At 45.2% G+C, this 15,050-nt stretch overlaps 1 protein-coding gene across 3 annotated transcripts in view; it reads right to left on the bottom strand.

Annotated features, from left to right (window-relative positions):
- Window positions 1-14,346, bottom strand: part of UBAP2 (ubiquitin associated protein 2) — a 64,076-nt gene extending 49,730 nt beyond the window's left edge. For 2 of the 3 annotated variants that reach the window (XM_018569052.1, XM_018569053.1), the window contains exon 1: window positions 14,292-14,346. The gene's annotated coding sequence lies outside the window, so the exon portion shown is untranslated. The remainder of the gene's footprint in view (window positions 1-14,291) is intronic. The other variant, XM_018569051.1, reaches the window with a different exon arrangement.
- Between the last annotated feature and the right edge of the window lie 704 nt (window positions 14,347-15,050).

The following is a 15,050-nucleotide window of genomic DNA, read 5'->3' as shown; positions in this document are numbered from 1 at the left end:
CCCCCTCCCACCATCGCTCCAGCCACCCTAACAGTCAACTGTCCTGCCCGTGACCCATATACTGTCCACCACTCATGAGGTCTCCCATCAACTCGGTAAAAGTTCAACAGGGGTTTTGACTCGGGTGTCCAATACACACATCTAGATGTCCCATATGGCACACAGGTGGACTCGTGTCAATGTGCCTGTACTAGCATACGGCAATCCCCACCTACCCCCCAATACCACCTGTAGGGTCATCGACTCCACCCGCAGGAGTTAGGTCAGGTAAACCCAGTCTCACAAGGCACATAGAGCTGGACACCCACGACAGTCCCCAAAGTGTCTCAAGGCCCGTCAGATTTCCGGGTCCTCCGGGGGATCCCTACTCGTGGGCCGAGACCTGGATCTGTTGCGAGCTGCCCTGGGTCTCCGGGATCCTGATGGTCTGTGGGATGCTGTAGTCGAGGCCTCAGCCGCAGAGACGTCCAGCCAGCCTGGTATCAGGAGTGGAGCACAGTCGAGAAAGTCCATCAGGTCAGGCAGTTGACGTGGGTGGGTCAGTCGAAAGGACCTGTCGCCTCTGCCGATCATCAGCGAGAACGGGTAGCCCCAACGATAAGAGATACCCTCCGCTTGGAGATGGTCTGTAAGGGGCTTGAGAAGGCGCCTACGGTGCAAGGTTTGCGGGCACACATCAGGTAGGATCTGGATGTCAGCACCACCAAAGTCAACAGCGCCCTGTCTCCATGCATTGCGGAGGATTTCCTCTTTAACATTGAAAAAGTGCACGCGGCACAGAACATCTCTAGGCCTGTTGCCATCGGGTCCTCTGGGGCTTTGGGTTCTGTGTACCCGGTCCAGTTCCAACTGTTCTGTCGGGGGCTTACCAAGTAGGCCATTGAATATAACATGTTTTGGCTGGGCCTCGGCCGGTGACCGTCCCTGCACTTCCGCTCGCAACGCTGTAGGCCCGGAGCCCGAGGACAGCGCGGTCTGGCTTCTGGCCCTGACTCCCCTGGCCGGCTGTGACAGAAAGGGGTCCAATCGGGCCTGTACCCGCGGGCGTGGAGGGGCGCGGGGGGTCCGCGATTTCCTGGTGCCTCTGGACATGGGGCGTAATGGCGTCTGATAAGGTGATCTACTGGCAATTACTCCATCACTCCCCGGAGCTCTCACGTCCTCTCAGCGCCATGTTCAGGCCACGCCCCCACCTGTTATTCTTGTGTGATTATTTAATTTATTCAAAACTGTGTATACTTGTGTTATCTAAGAACTTGTGTTCCTCTTTTTACCTAAAGTGATTTTGTGCATTTTCTCTATTATATTCAAAATGAATGTCCTCTTTTAAGGTTCCCCCCGTCCTATTAGTGTCTCTAGTTACTTATGATCAATTCTTACTTATATTGGTGTTTCTGTACATACACACAATTTTTTTTTTTTCTTTTAAAACGCCGCGCTCCTCCGAACTGCACGTCTGTGTCGGTCGTGTCCGTACTGGTACGCTGACAGGATGGAGCAGGGACACCCGCACGCGTACGGACGTGCAGTTCGGGAGAGCGTAGGGCAGCGTACTCCCATAGAGAAGGACGGGCTGCTGTGTACAAATCACACGCAGCTCCTGTCCTTCCCGGGAGCTGCCTGATGCGGCCATGCACGCAGCACCGATCTGTACGGGCCAGCCGTTACTCGTGTGAATGGGGGCTAAGAAACAAAACATGGGGAAGTGTGCATGTACTGCAGAGATAGACCAAGACTTTTTTTTGCCCTGACTTGTCTAGGAGGGCAATAAACCGAGACATTCATTAGCCTAACAAAGCCTGCTAATATTTAGCAAAAGGAAGGGGACGGCCACACACGCACACAATCTGGGAGAAGCCAGTTACCAAACTGTTTCGTTTCTGTACGCCGCTCTGGCTATAACAAGCGTGGAAGCAGCAGGAATCAAGATTCCTGGAAGTGTCTCAATGGGCAACGTCTCCTAAAAATAACCTGCTCAATGGCTTCCCACAAACGACACTTTCAGAAGACAACACAGGTGCACGTCACAGCTGCCCCCGGCAAGGCATAAAAATTCTGTCTGCACATTTCGTTGTTGCCGTCTTTCACTGTCACTTCGTCAGCTGCCGGCCACCTGTGACTCTTCAGGTAGTCTGACAGAACTGTGGTCACATCATGTGCTGAAACTTCTTGGTTGCTATTGAGGAAATATCAGCTGCCCAGCTCAGTGCAGAACAAAAAGTGTCGCTGTCATCTGAACTGACCCAACAACACCAATAAAAAGGATCAATCCAACCCAGAATTGGGGGAACCTGATTGCTTAGCATATGGTCTTCAAACTGTCCAAACACATGTAGAAGAATCAAACAAAGAAGAAAAAAAAAAGAAAAAAAGAGGGGGGGTTATACTCCCTACTCCCCTCTCCGACAGCCTTTGTCATCAACCTACCCCTCTATTCCGGTGCTGCAGCCTCCTTCAGCATCTCGGGTATTCAACCAGCCCATTTACACCACAGCACTGCGCTGAACACACGGGATACATGGGATAAGCGCACGTAATCGTACAGTATTGAAAACTGGGCACGGGTTTTCTAAATGGCACTCCAAAGCACCTCCTGGCGGTAGTGTGTTATAGTGTGGTACCGCAATCACATGCGTTGCGATGGGGTGATAAACAGTAGTGCATAGATTACTTTTCACATCACAGTGCAATGCACGCTCACCTGTGCAATGCACACTCACATGTGCAATGCATGCTTAAATGAATTGCACTGCACCAGCACCTCTGCTGTGTTGTATTGGAGCACTAAACACACAGATCCCATGAGTTCAGCACAATGCTATGAATGGGCCCTAAGCTTTAGCTGTCTGTACCCCTCGCCGTGCACCATGGCACCTTCCTTTAACCCCTCAACACTACGGAACTCAGCAGTGATGCGAGAATGAAACCACAGCAAGTGGCAGAGGGCAACAAGCGATTGGTCCCCAGAAGCCTCTATTCTTGCTGGTCTCCATCCAGTATCTTACATACATTGGTTTGGCAATGTGGGGGAAGCAGATCTTCAATGCACCCAGATGTGTCATCTGTCTGCAGAGGCCAGCCAGTTGCAAAGCATCAAAATCTAAAGAAACAGGCCACTGGAAAAGTTAAAGAGGAACTTCACCCATCTCTTCAAAATGACAGCAAAGACACCTTCAGAAATGTTTAGTAATGACACATCTACAAACACATACTTCTAGAGAATTGTCAGCTTTTTATTCTTTGTATACCTTATTTTTCCTTTACCTCCCCATTCTTCTGAAAGTGGCCATGTTTACTAAGGGCAGATTACTAGATCTCCATTTACTTCCTGGAGCTCTGGCACATGTGACTAGGACATGTGACCATGCACATCATCTCAGGGGAGGAAAAGGCCTTCCCCTGAGATCCCGCGAGATAACAGTGCTTTGCTGATGTGACCTTCCCAGGATGCAACGCTTAGCCACATTACCTCACTAATGCCCAAGAGAACCAGGAAGTGGAAAAATAACCAAAAGTAAAATAAAAAAATGTTTTACTAATGAATGTAAGATGACTTCATATCAGCATGCAGAGCTGCACACTGAAGTGATTTTTAGTCCAAGGCTGTAAAGGTCCGCTTTAAGTAAAGATGCTCTTTATCTTTGCTCAGTTTACAAGTGACGTTGTGGTATCAAGGTCACCAAGTGCAAATAATTCTACCACAGCAACAATTATGGCCTGCTGATGCCATTTTATTCTCCAGAAAAAAAAAGAGGAACTAACTTGGAGAGAAAAAAGAAACCATTTCAGCAAATTCATCACATAAAACAACAACTTCTCCAAATAAGTGTCAGCATAACCAAATGCTACAAGAAAACCAAGATAAGTGACAACAAAATATACACCTTAAAATATTTCACCTTAAAAAAAACAACAATTGTTTAAGTTTGAGCTGCTTCTACAAGTGATGCTTCCCATTGCTGGGAAATCTCATCTGTAATCTCACAAGATCTCGGGGAAAGGCATTTTCCTCCCCTGAGATGATGTGCATGGTCACATGTTCAGTCACACTAACCAGAGTTCCAGGAAGACATATAGTAATCTGCCCTTAGTAAACATGGCCACTGTGAGAAGTCTGGGGAAGAAAAGAGAAATATGGTATGCAAATAATAAAAAGCCGGCAATTACCTAGAAGTGGCTGTTTGTAGATTGTCCTCAAACATTTCTAAAGGTGTGTTTGTCGTCATTTCAAAGATACGGGTAAACGTCCTCTTTAAAGCAACATTAAACCTTCATGGATTTTTTTCATTTTTTTTATTAATGGTTGCCACACTTACTATATAAAAAAAAATTTTTTGGTGTTTAGTTTTTTTATGTCCTCGTTCTCAAATGGTATCCAGACTGCAAGGCTCTTCCCAATGTACGGGTGGGTCCATTAGACTGCTGTGGAAGCACCCGTACGTGCACTGTCACGGCCATGCCTGCACCTAATTGTGTGCGTCCATAGAGACGCATTCACACTTGACTGACGGCAGAAGGAGCCTATGGCTCTTCTGCCTCAGTACCCTCCCCCGTAACCAGGAAATTCAGGGAAACTTATGCATCATACCAGTCATGATGCAGGAGATGAGCGGCTGCAGGTAAGGGGAGGGGGGGGTGTTAGGAAAGTGCTGCATTTTAGAAGTACTTTAATATCTGCCCCCATGGCATGTGCATTTTTTTTTTTTACTTAATACTTTGTTTATACAGAAAATTGCGACTGTATCTGGAAAAATCTTTAGTAAAAAATAAATTTAAAAAATAGACCATTTAACCTGGAAAAATTCGGCCAAATGTCAGTCAAGCGCACTATCATGCCAATAGGTAAACAAGAAATTCAGCCAGACTAAATCTGGTAAGTCTCCTTTCGCCCAAAAAGATGTGCTTCTTAGAAATTCTAAGTAAAATGGGAAATATCACGGGTTTCATGCGGATATGGGAATTCTCACATAGCAGCCCTTTGGAACAAAGGTTATCGGGAGTTTGTCGTTGCTATGATAGCAGCTCGGTAACCATGGAAACATTTCTTGCAAAACTAAACCCAATGGCTGGAGATGCTTCGGATCTGATATAAGAAAAGCCCAATGGCAAAAACCGAGGGAGGCCACAGAATTTACTTCTCCTAATGTATATCTTAATGAGGCCCCTTTCACGCGGCGGCCGAGGGGCGGTAAAAACAACAGAAGGCTGATCTACGTTTTTACCACCCACCTAAAACTTAACATGGCTGCCTCTCATACTTGCACACTGAGCGGCCGCAGCAAATTTTGAACAGCATATTTAACCCTTTCACTGGCACCCACATTTGTCAAATTGGCAGCTGCAAGCACTATTTTGATCGCACTGGACTGTACCGCAGGCATAATTGTGCCTTGCGATCCCGGCCGATTGCATTGCGACCGGAGGGCGTGGTTACGGTGCCATTCACTTCAATGGCCCGCCACACCCCCTCCGGCCCCAACAAAAAAAGTGAGCCCGCCGCAATGCGAGGCAGTCCGTTCTGGCCAGAATCGGGCCGGAACGCACCGCATCTGGTGTGAACGGGCCCTTAGCGTTTGCGCTGCAGCACAGTCTTCCGCACGGAGAACCATGCAGGAAACTCAAACACTATGTGTGATTGGAGCCTTAAAGGAGAACTAAGGGGTTAAGGCTTTTCCCCATAGTTCTCCTTAGGGTAACGGGAGGACACACCGTCACCCTAAGCTCAGTATACCACAAGCTACAGCTTGCGGTATACTGAGACACCACAGCTGAAGCGGATCCCGACAATTATGTCTGGAACCGCCCAGCTGCGTGAGTGACAGCTGGCTCTGCCTATCTAGAGGCAGAGACAGCTGTACCCTCCCCCGTCCGATCCGCCAGTCAGCGCTGGCGGATCGGAGCGGGGGGAATCCAGCCCCTCCCCTGTCACGGCAGAGAGCCGTGACAGGATCGAGAGGTGAGCGAACGCCGGTATGTGTTCGCTCACCTCCCGATCTACTGAGGCGACCTGTGACAGTCTCATGGTCACAGGTCGGCTAGAACTATGAGGTGAGTGGAAATCACTCATCTCATAGTTCTCCTTTAAGCTTTGATCGAGGAATCTGTAACATTTACTTAATTCAGCCCGCGGGTTAAGCGAAGAAAGTATTACAGTGTATGGACAGCTTTAGTCTGCTCAAACTGGTGATAACAGCGCGTACTCTCTGGCCCCGTTCACACTGAGCGGTTTATTGCGCAATTTCCGCCGCGAAATCGCGCATATTTCCGTGCGATATCGCTCTATGTAGCTTGTCCAATGCATTCCAATGGAGCTGTTCACATCTCAATGTCGCCAGTACATGACTCTTTTTTCGGCGAATGTCTCGCGATTCGGCCCCAATAGACTCAATGGTATCGCTCATTACCGGCGATATTGTGCGACAAAGGGGTCACTTTTGCACTGCAAAATGTAAGGAAAGAATGATATCACATCAAGGTCGCTGTTGATTGGTTACAGACCAATGTAGCAGCGATGACGTCCCGCCCAAAAAACACGCTATGTAGCGCAATAAAATGTGCATTGTCGCTCAATATCGCGCAATGTAGCTCAAAGCCGTTCAGCGCAGAAAAACGTGCACTATCCATGTCGCTCAGTGTGAATGGGGCCTCTATGTGGCTTGCCCTAGTATCTAAAACAACCACCCAGCAAGGATGCTAGGTGTGCAGATAAGTAGAAAGTCACTAGATAAGAAATCTAAATAAATACAAAGCAACCCTACAAAAACATGCAGCAGCAAGCAGGTAAGAAGAAGAAAAAAAATCAAACCATCAACTAGTTTTATTTATGAAGTACTTAATTACAAACATGCAATAACTAAAGAAAAATGCTTTTGAGAGCCTTTCGCTCAAACTGAGTTCTCTTGGCCCATTGGCTCCAAGGCAACAGTAAATCAGCCCTACAAGTTTGAACACTTCTAACAATGTATTAAAGCTAACCAACCACAAGCTAGTAGTCACGCCCAACTAAAATACAGACATTATGTTCCCATTATTCTACTGCTCTGTTTTATTTTGGAAATTAACCTTAAAAACTGGAGCTCTGTGACAAAATTGTATATGGTGTAAAGAAAATGCTTTGGTGCTGTAGGGTGCAATAATACATTGCAAAGCACAAGTAGAGCCACAAATAGGCGAGTAATCCCTCTTCGTATGGCCGAAATATGAGCGTGTTTCATAAGTGACTGTTCGCAGATGTTTAAATGGAAAAAAAGTCCCCTCTCCTCACTGCTACTCGGCTCCAATTTCTCCTCTACAAGGAGCAGCTGTCTCCCCCACCCAGCCTGACCTCAGTCCCGAGCAACTACCCCCCAGACACTGCCTTCACGACCCTACATAACAAGCACTCCACTAAGCAAACCAGAAAAAAGAGCGAGCTACAACCAAGCTGCTTCACTACAAAAACGTGAAAGAAAACAGACCTTGGTTATTCATAACTTTACTACAACAAAACTAGGAAGTCTACACTTTGATGTAACGGCATCTGCACAGTTGAATCCATCATAAGTGTACTCCCAAGACTTTAAGATGGTTCATATGAAGGCCTTCTCTTCAGCCTTTTTGTTGCACTCAATCTTTCAGTCTGTACATACTATAGTCTAAAAAGTGTCCCATTCAGCAAGATGTATTAAGCATCAGGTAAGGGTCTGCAGAGCAAAGGTTGACAAGCTCTTAGAGTAGGGGTAGCCAAACTCCGGCCCTCCAGCTGTGGAGCTACAAATCCCATGAGGCATTGCAAGATTCTCACAGCCACAGACATGACTGCCGGAGAGAGATGCGTCATGGGATTTGTAGTTTCACCACAGCTGGAAGGCCGCAGATTGGCTACCCCTGTCTTAGAGCATGCTACATGCTCCACTGGCAATCCCATTAAGGTCTGCCAGCGACAATCCCAAAAATGGAGCTTGCAGGGCCTTCAAGAAAGTTGCTAGAAGCTTTATGAAACGAATTTCTTTGATTACAAGTTACAACCTAAAATAAAGCCTTGTGTGTACTTTGTCTAAAGGTGCCCATACACCTTGCGATTATCGTTCGTAAAACGAACGCAATCTGGTTTTCATACGAAAATTGGCCAGTTGATGGGAAGTGATCATAATTAGGGCTTGATCACACCAAATCCGGGGCAGATCATGCAGTGCAGTGCGTTTTGCTGCGTTCCGGGCCGTTTGTTTTTTTCAGCCTAAAATGGGCTTTTAGTGCATTCCAGGGCTTTGCATGCATTTGGTCCGTTGCAGAGCAGAAAAACACTCTGGTATGAACTAGAGCCCAAAATACCATTGGAATACATTGGATGAAGTTTTGATGCGTTCCTTAACTGCTCTGCGTCTGCTCCGCACTTGGTGTGAACAAGCCCTTACTATACAACTGGGCGAATATCCTCGATTGGTCAAGCTGGAAAACTTATACGAAATTTGATGGATTAGGAGGTGCTTTTGTACGAAAAAAAATTTGCAACATGAACACTGCACATGCGCAAACGAAAATCTACGATGATCAAAATCTACATTGGTCTGTGCATGATGGGGTATTCACGCGGAAACCGAACAGGGGTTCGATGACGGGACGAAAGAAATCGAACGATAATCGTAAGGTGTATAACCAACTTTAGTCCTATGATGAGCTGCCAGGGGAAGTTCAATGAATAGTTATTACAGCTCCATGCAAGTGTTTCTATCCTAAATTTTGCTGAAGTTTAAAGAAAATATGTCATAACAAACACTAAAGTTGCCTTTGCTGATCTCAACACTTTCTTGTAAGCCATACAAAACAACATTAAAGTCACAAGGTCCTTATATGCCTACTTGTTATGGGTCACTACTCAAAGTAGTGATGCGTGAAGGTCAGCAGGACAGCCAGGTAGCTAATATGTTCAGGAGGACAACAATGGCATTCTCTATGTATGATGGGTTTCCTTTAAAGTCCAGCTCACTTCAATTTGGACTGGAGGCCTGCTTAAATAAAATGTTGTTGACTTCCACACTAGACCAAAGGACTCCAACTACTTGTTCATACTAAGGAGAGTGTACAAATATATGTTATGTCCTCTTCACAACAGGCTAAAACCAATACTGATGTCCAACTGGTGGTCTCAAACAAGCAGTGTGCAATATCAAAACGAACAAACTCCACCTTTTTAATAAACTTTTTGGTGACCCGCCAACATAGGGTACATAATAATGTAGAAGACTACACAGGCTATCAATTGTAATCAAAAGACATCAAAAGCAGCGTTCCATCACAAAAATATTCAAAATAGTGGAGATGCCCATCAACCAAAAATGAGTGGTCCAGCAACATAATGGTCTGTCAAGCACAGATCACAAACCTGGCACACTCCCAAGGCTTCCTAAATAAGTGCATAATGGGCCTGGGCTACATTCCATGGTTTTCCAACATTATTCCAGCAGGAGATCTCGCCTGGACAAAGTATTAGGTCTGCAGCATAAGGCGTGGCATGGAAGTTGCAGGCCGCATTGCTTTATAACGTGGTGCAGTGCAAAGTGAATGCTTAGTGCTCATGTGTTCAAAATCTATTTGGATCCATGCACAGCTTATGAAAAAGGGTAGAAGGGTGCTTGGTGGGCAAGCCGAACGTAATGATGTGCTTTATACTCACCTCCATGCCCTCAACAAAGATCTTCAGCTGAAAAATTCAAGTTACAGTGGACTTCTGTCCTATGCATACCAGGATTTAGCCAACAACCAGAGCAGCAAGCAAAGCGCAAGTGTGCCAGCACCGCAACACTTCGGCTGAAGAATCCAAGAAAACATCGGAATGGTGAAGCACAATATTATACAAATCCCATCCGAAAGTGGAGATCTGCACCTGGATTTAGGCACTTCAAGGCCTAAACATCGAACACTTCCAAAGTCATTTAAATGGCATGTGCCCGGGTCTTCTGGAGAACTTTATAGAATCCGTGCGGCCGGAATGGGGCGATTCAAATTTCATTAACACCGTACAGCATATTTCACCAGCATTAGAAGCTGCATGGAGACAATGGCCGCAGCATCTTCTTCCGTTAGGACAAATCTGGCACACTCATATGACAAGGTGTTGGCAAATTCAACAAGAAACACACATTAAGTTTATAGAATGATCGATAATAAATAGTCTGGGCTCTTGACGTTGCTTATGGAGCTCACACACAGGAGCAGTTACATTGCAAACAGTGCTGAGAATGCATATGAAGGGTTCCTAATTTGCATTATACAACGCATCCCAAGCTCTAAATACTATGCAAAGTACAACTATAACTCTACAGGGATAGAATATATATTTGAGATGCCAAAGTTCTGTCAATTGTATTTGTTAAGGTTTGGTAGCTGCAAAGCTAGAGAGTAAAAGGGGGTCCCCAATCTCTAGTCATCAGTAATGCGGGCACGATGATCTATACATTGTATACAGTGATGCTATATAGTAGGTGCCGGCACTAAACACATGTATACACTGATGTTTTTTTGGCAGCTGGAGGCTCTGTACAAATCTAGAAATGTTTTATGGTATCCAACGATTAATTTTTATTACATATAGTGAAGTTACATGATAAGAAAGATTATCTTGAATATTGTGATACTATAGGGCAGAAAAAAGGCTTAAAAGGAGAACTATGAGGGGGGGGGGGGGTGCTTTTCACTCACCTCATAGTTCTAGCCCGACCTGTGAGACTGTCACAGGTCGGCTCAGTAGATCGGGAGGTGAGCGAACACATACCGGCGTTCGCTCACCTCTCGATCGTGTCACGGCTCTCTGCCGTGACAGGGGAGGGGCTGGATTCCCCCTTCCCATCCGCCAGCGCTGACTGGCGGAACAGAGGGGGGGGCGGGTACAGCTGGCTCTGCCTCTAGATAGGCAAAGCCAGCTGTCACTCACGGAGCTGGGCGGATCCCGGCACAATTGTCGGGATCCGCTTCAGCGTCTCAGTATACCGCGAGCTATAACTCGCGGTATACTGAGCTTAGGGTGACGGGAGGACGCTAGTTTGTATCCTCCCGTTACCCTAAGGAGAACTATGGGGAAAAGCCTTAACCCCATAGTTCTTTAATACGTGTTAAAGATTCCATACACTGCTCATATTGTAGAGAAAAGCTAGGAACTTCACATCCAGTGCTGTCATATAGTAGGTAAGGGTTCTATACAATGGGTTATCTATACCTTGGATATAAAGTTAAATATGGGTAAGGGTTCTGCACCTTGTATATAGGGTTATATTGTAGGTAACAGAACTATACCTTTTATACAGTGTTGTTAGATGGTAGATAAGAGGTTCTATACGCGGCATATATTGCTATTTCAGGTAAAAGCTCGACATATAGTGAGATCATATAATAGGCATGGTATTTATACTGTGCATATAGTCCAATATTATATGGGTAAGGATTACATGTATGGGTTCTGTACATTGTATAGTAATACGATAGGTAAGGGATGTATACCATGTATATAGTGTTATGTGATGAGGAATCTATACCTTGTGGTTTTGCACATCTAAAAGCTCTGTACCTGATATGTAATAACAATGGAACCTATACGTGTGATTTGTATGGTATAGGTACGGGCTCTATACCTTGTATATACAGTTATATAGTAGGAAAAAGTTCTATACCTTGTATATACAGTTATACACTAGGCATGTCATGTATACATTGTATCAAGTGTTCTGTACTTTGTATACAGTGTTAATATATGGTAGGTAAGGATTCTATATATATACATGTGGGGTGTATACATTGTATATAGTGATATGTGGGGTGTATACATTGTATATAGTGAGATGAGGGGTGTATACATTGTATATAGTGAGATGAGGGATGTGAGGGGTGTATATAGTGATATGTGGGAGGTGAGGGCTGTATACATTGTATATAGTGATATGTGGGAGGTGAGGGCTGTATACACTGTATATAGTTATATGTGGGGTGTATACTTTGTATATAGTGAGATGAGGGGTGTATACATTGAATATAGTGAGATGAGGGGTGCATACATTGTATATAGTGATATGTGGGAGGTGAGGGGTGTATATAGTGATATGTGGGAGGTGAGGGCTGTATACTTTATATTTAGCAAGATGTGCAAGGTGAGGGGTGTATGCAGCGAGATGTGCAAGGTGAGGGGTGTATACTTTGTATATTGTGTGATGTGCAAGGTGAGGGGTGTATACTGTGATATGTGGGAGGTGTGGGGTGTATACATTGTATATAGTGAGATGTGGGAGGTGAGGGGTGTATACATTGTATATAGTGATATGTGGGAGGTGAGGGGTGTATACATTGTATATAGTGATATGTGGGAGGTGAGGGGTGTATACATTGTATACAGTGATGTGGAAGGTGAGGGGTGTATACATTGTATATAGTGAGATGAGGGAGGTGAGTATACATTGTATATAGTGAGATGAGGGAGGTGAGTATACATTGTATATAGTGAGATGAAGGAGGTGAGTATACATTGTATATAGTGAGATGAGGGGTGTATATAGTGATATGTGGAAGGTGAGGGGTGTATACATTGTATATAGTGAGATGAGGGAGGTGAGTATACATTGTATATAGTGAGATGAAGGAGGTGAGTATACATTGTATATAGTGAGATGAGGGAGGTGAGTATACATTGTATATAGTGAGATGAGGGGTGTATACATTGTATATAGTGAGATGAGGGGTGTATACATTGTATATAGTGAGATGAGGGGTGTATACATTGTATATAGTGAGATGAGGGGTATATACATTGTATATAGTGATATGTGGAAGGTGAGTGTATACGTTGTATATAGTGACATGTGGGGTGTATACATTGTATATAGTGATATGTGGGGTGTATACATTGTATATAGTGAGATGAGGGGTGTATACATTGTATATAGTGAGATGAGGGGTGTATACAATATATATAGTGAGATGAGGGAGTGGTGTAAACATTGTATATAGTGAGATGAGGCGTGTATACATTGTATATAGTGACATGAGGGGTGTATACATTGTATATAGTGAGATGAGGGAGGTGAGGGGTGTATACATTGTATATAGTGAGATGAGGGATGTATACATTGTATATAGTGAGATGAGGGGGGTATACATTGTATATAGTGAGATGAGGGGTGTATACATTGTATATAGTGAGATGAGGGGTGTATACAATATATATAGTGAGATGAGGGAGTGGTGTAAACATTGTATATAGTGAGATGAGGCGTGTATACATTGTATATAGTGACATGAGGGGTGTATACATTGTATATAGTGAGATGAGGGAGGTGAGGGGTGTATACATTGTATATAGTGAGATGAGGGATGTATACATTGTATATAGTGAGATGAGGGGTGTATACATTGTATATAGTGAGATGAGGGGTGTATACATTGTATATAGTGAGATGAGGGAGGTGAGTATACATTGTATATAGCAAGATGAGGGATGTATACATTGTATATAGTGATATGTGGGAGGTGTATACATTGTATATAGAGATATGTGGGAGGTGAGGGGTGTATACATTGTATATAGTGTGATGAGGGGAGTATACATTGTATATAGTGTGATGAGGGAGGTGAGGGGTGTATACATTGTATATAGTGAAATGAGGGATGTATACATTGTATATAGCGATATGTGGGGTGTATACATTGTATATAGTGAGGGGTGTATACATTGTATATAGTGAAATGAGGGATGTATACATTGTATATAGCGATATGTGGGGTGTATACATTGTATATAGTGAGGGGTGTATACATTGTATATAGTGAGATGTGGTAGGTGAGGGGTGTATACATTGTATATAGCATTCTTTATTATGGTTCTGTGTGTTATGTGGAGAGCTGATATGGGGTATATAAAGCCTCTGCACCTCATGTACAATGTTATTTATGGACTCCATACATAACGTGATTTGATATGGTACAGCCAGGCCCACCTATACATGGCGATGGTATAAGGCAGGCTTCCCACACATCCCAGCTAGGACAGAAGGGCCCCCCGGGGCCCCGCACACCACTCAGCCTATACCCAGCAGCCCCGCGGGCCTGGATTGCGGCACTGTGTCTCCCCCTCCCGCTCTCCTTTGTCCAGTGTCCGCCATCATCAGGCCGCAGCTCCCCCCTCTCGTCACGTGACTCCTCCCCTCCCCCGGCCGCGCGGACATCTTCCCGGCGTGACGTCAGCGGCACGCGACACCCGTCTGCCCCCCCACAACCCAACACCCCATTCCGTTCTCCTAGTGTGGCCATGGTTTTGGGGTGTGTAGTATTACCAGCAGCCGCTGCTTGCTCCTCACGGCTCTTCCCGGGTTCTCTGAGGCGATCTGAGTGAAGGAGGCGCGGCCTGATGACGTCACGGGCTGTGCGGTGCTGGTTGCCAGGGGAGACGGGGCCTGTGTTAGCGTTCGCCGCCTCCCTTTGTGTATTCGCACAGAGTGAGCGGCACTCTGCAACTGTCAAAAAGACGAATAATACCAGTGCAGTGTACTACAACTCCCAGCATCACCCACTAGAAACATGTTACAGCTCCCAACATCACAATCCCGCTTAATATACTACAACTCCCACAGCATAACCCACCAGATCCATGTACTACAACACCCAGCAGAATCATGTACTACACGTCCTAGCATCACCCACTGGCCTACTGTGCTACAAGTCCCAGTATGACCCAACAGCATAATGAACTACAAGTCCCAGCAACACCAACCAGCTTATCTTGACATGTCTCACCAGCCTCATGTGCTACAAGTGCAAGCATGCATAATTAACTATAAGTCCCATGTACAATTACTACAAGTTCCAGCCTGTTTGTTTACCTGTTACCTGGAGTTCAGTCTTGGCCTGGTCCACTGGTTCCTCCCATACACTAAGAGAGCTTGTATGACCACCTTGCCAACCTGGTAAACTTTGAGGGCCCATTTAATCTGTGGAGTGCATTAACGAGCATCATGTTGTGCGTTTACGTGCACCGCATTCAGTCAGCTTATTTATTTCAATGGGGTGCCTAATGCACCAAAAAGCACAAAAAG

This window comes from Nanorana parkeri, unplaced genomic scaffold, assembly GCF_000935625.1.
Source record: "Nanorana parkeri isolate BGI_ZX_2015 unplaced genomic scaffold, ASM93562v1 scaffold1280, whole genome shotgun sequence".
Lineage (NCBI taxonomy): Eukaryota > Metazoa > Chordata > Amphibia > Anura > Dicroglossidae > Nanorana > Nanorana parkeri.
Note: the sequence above shows the minus strand (reverse complement) of the source record. Positions and strands in the feature narration are given on the sequence as shown.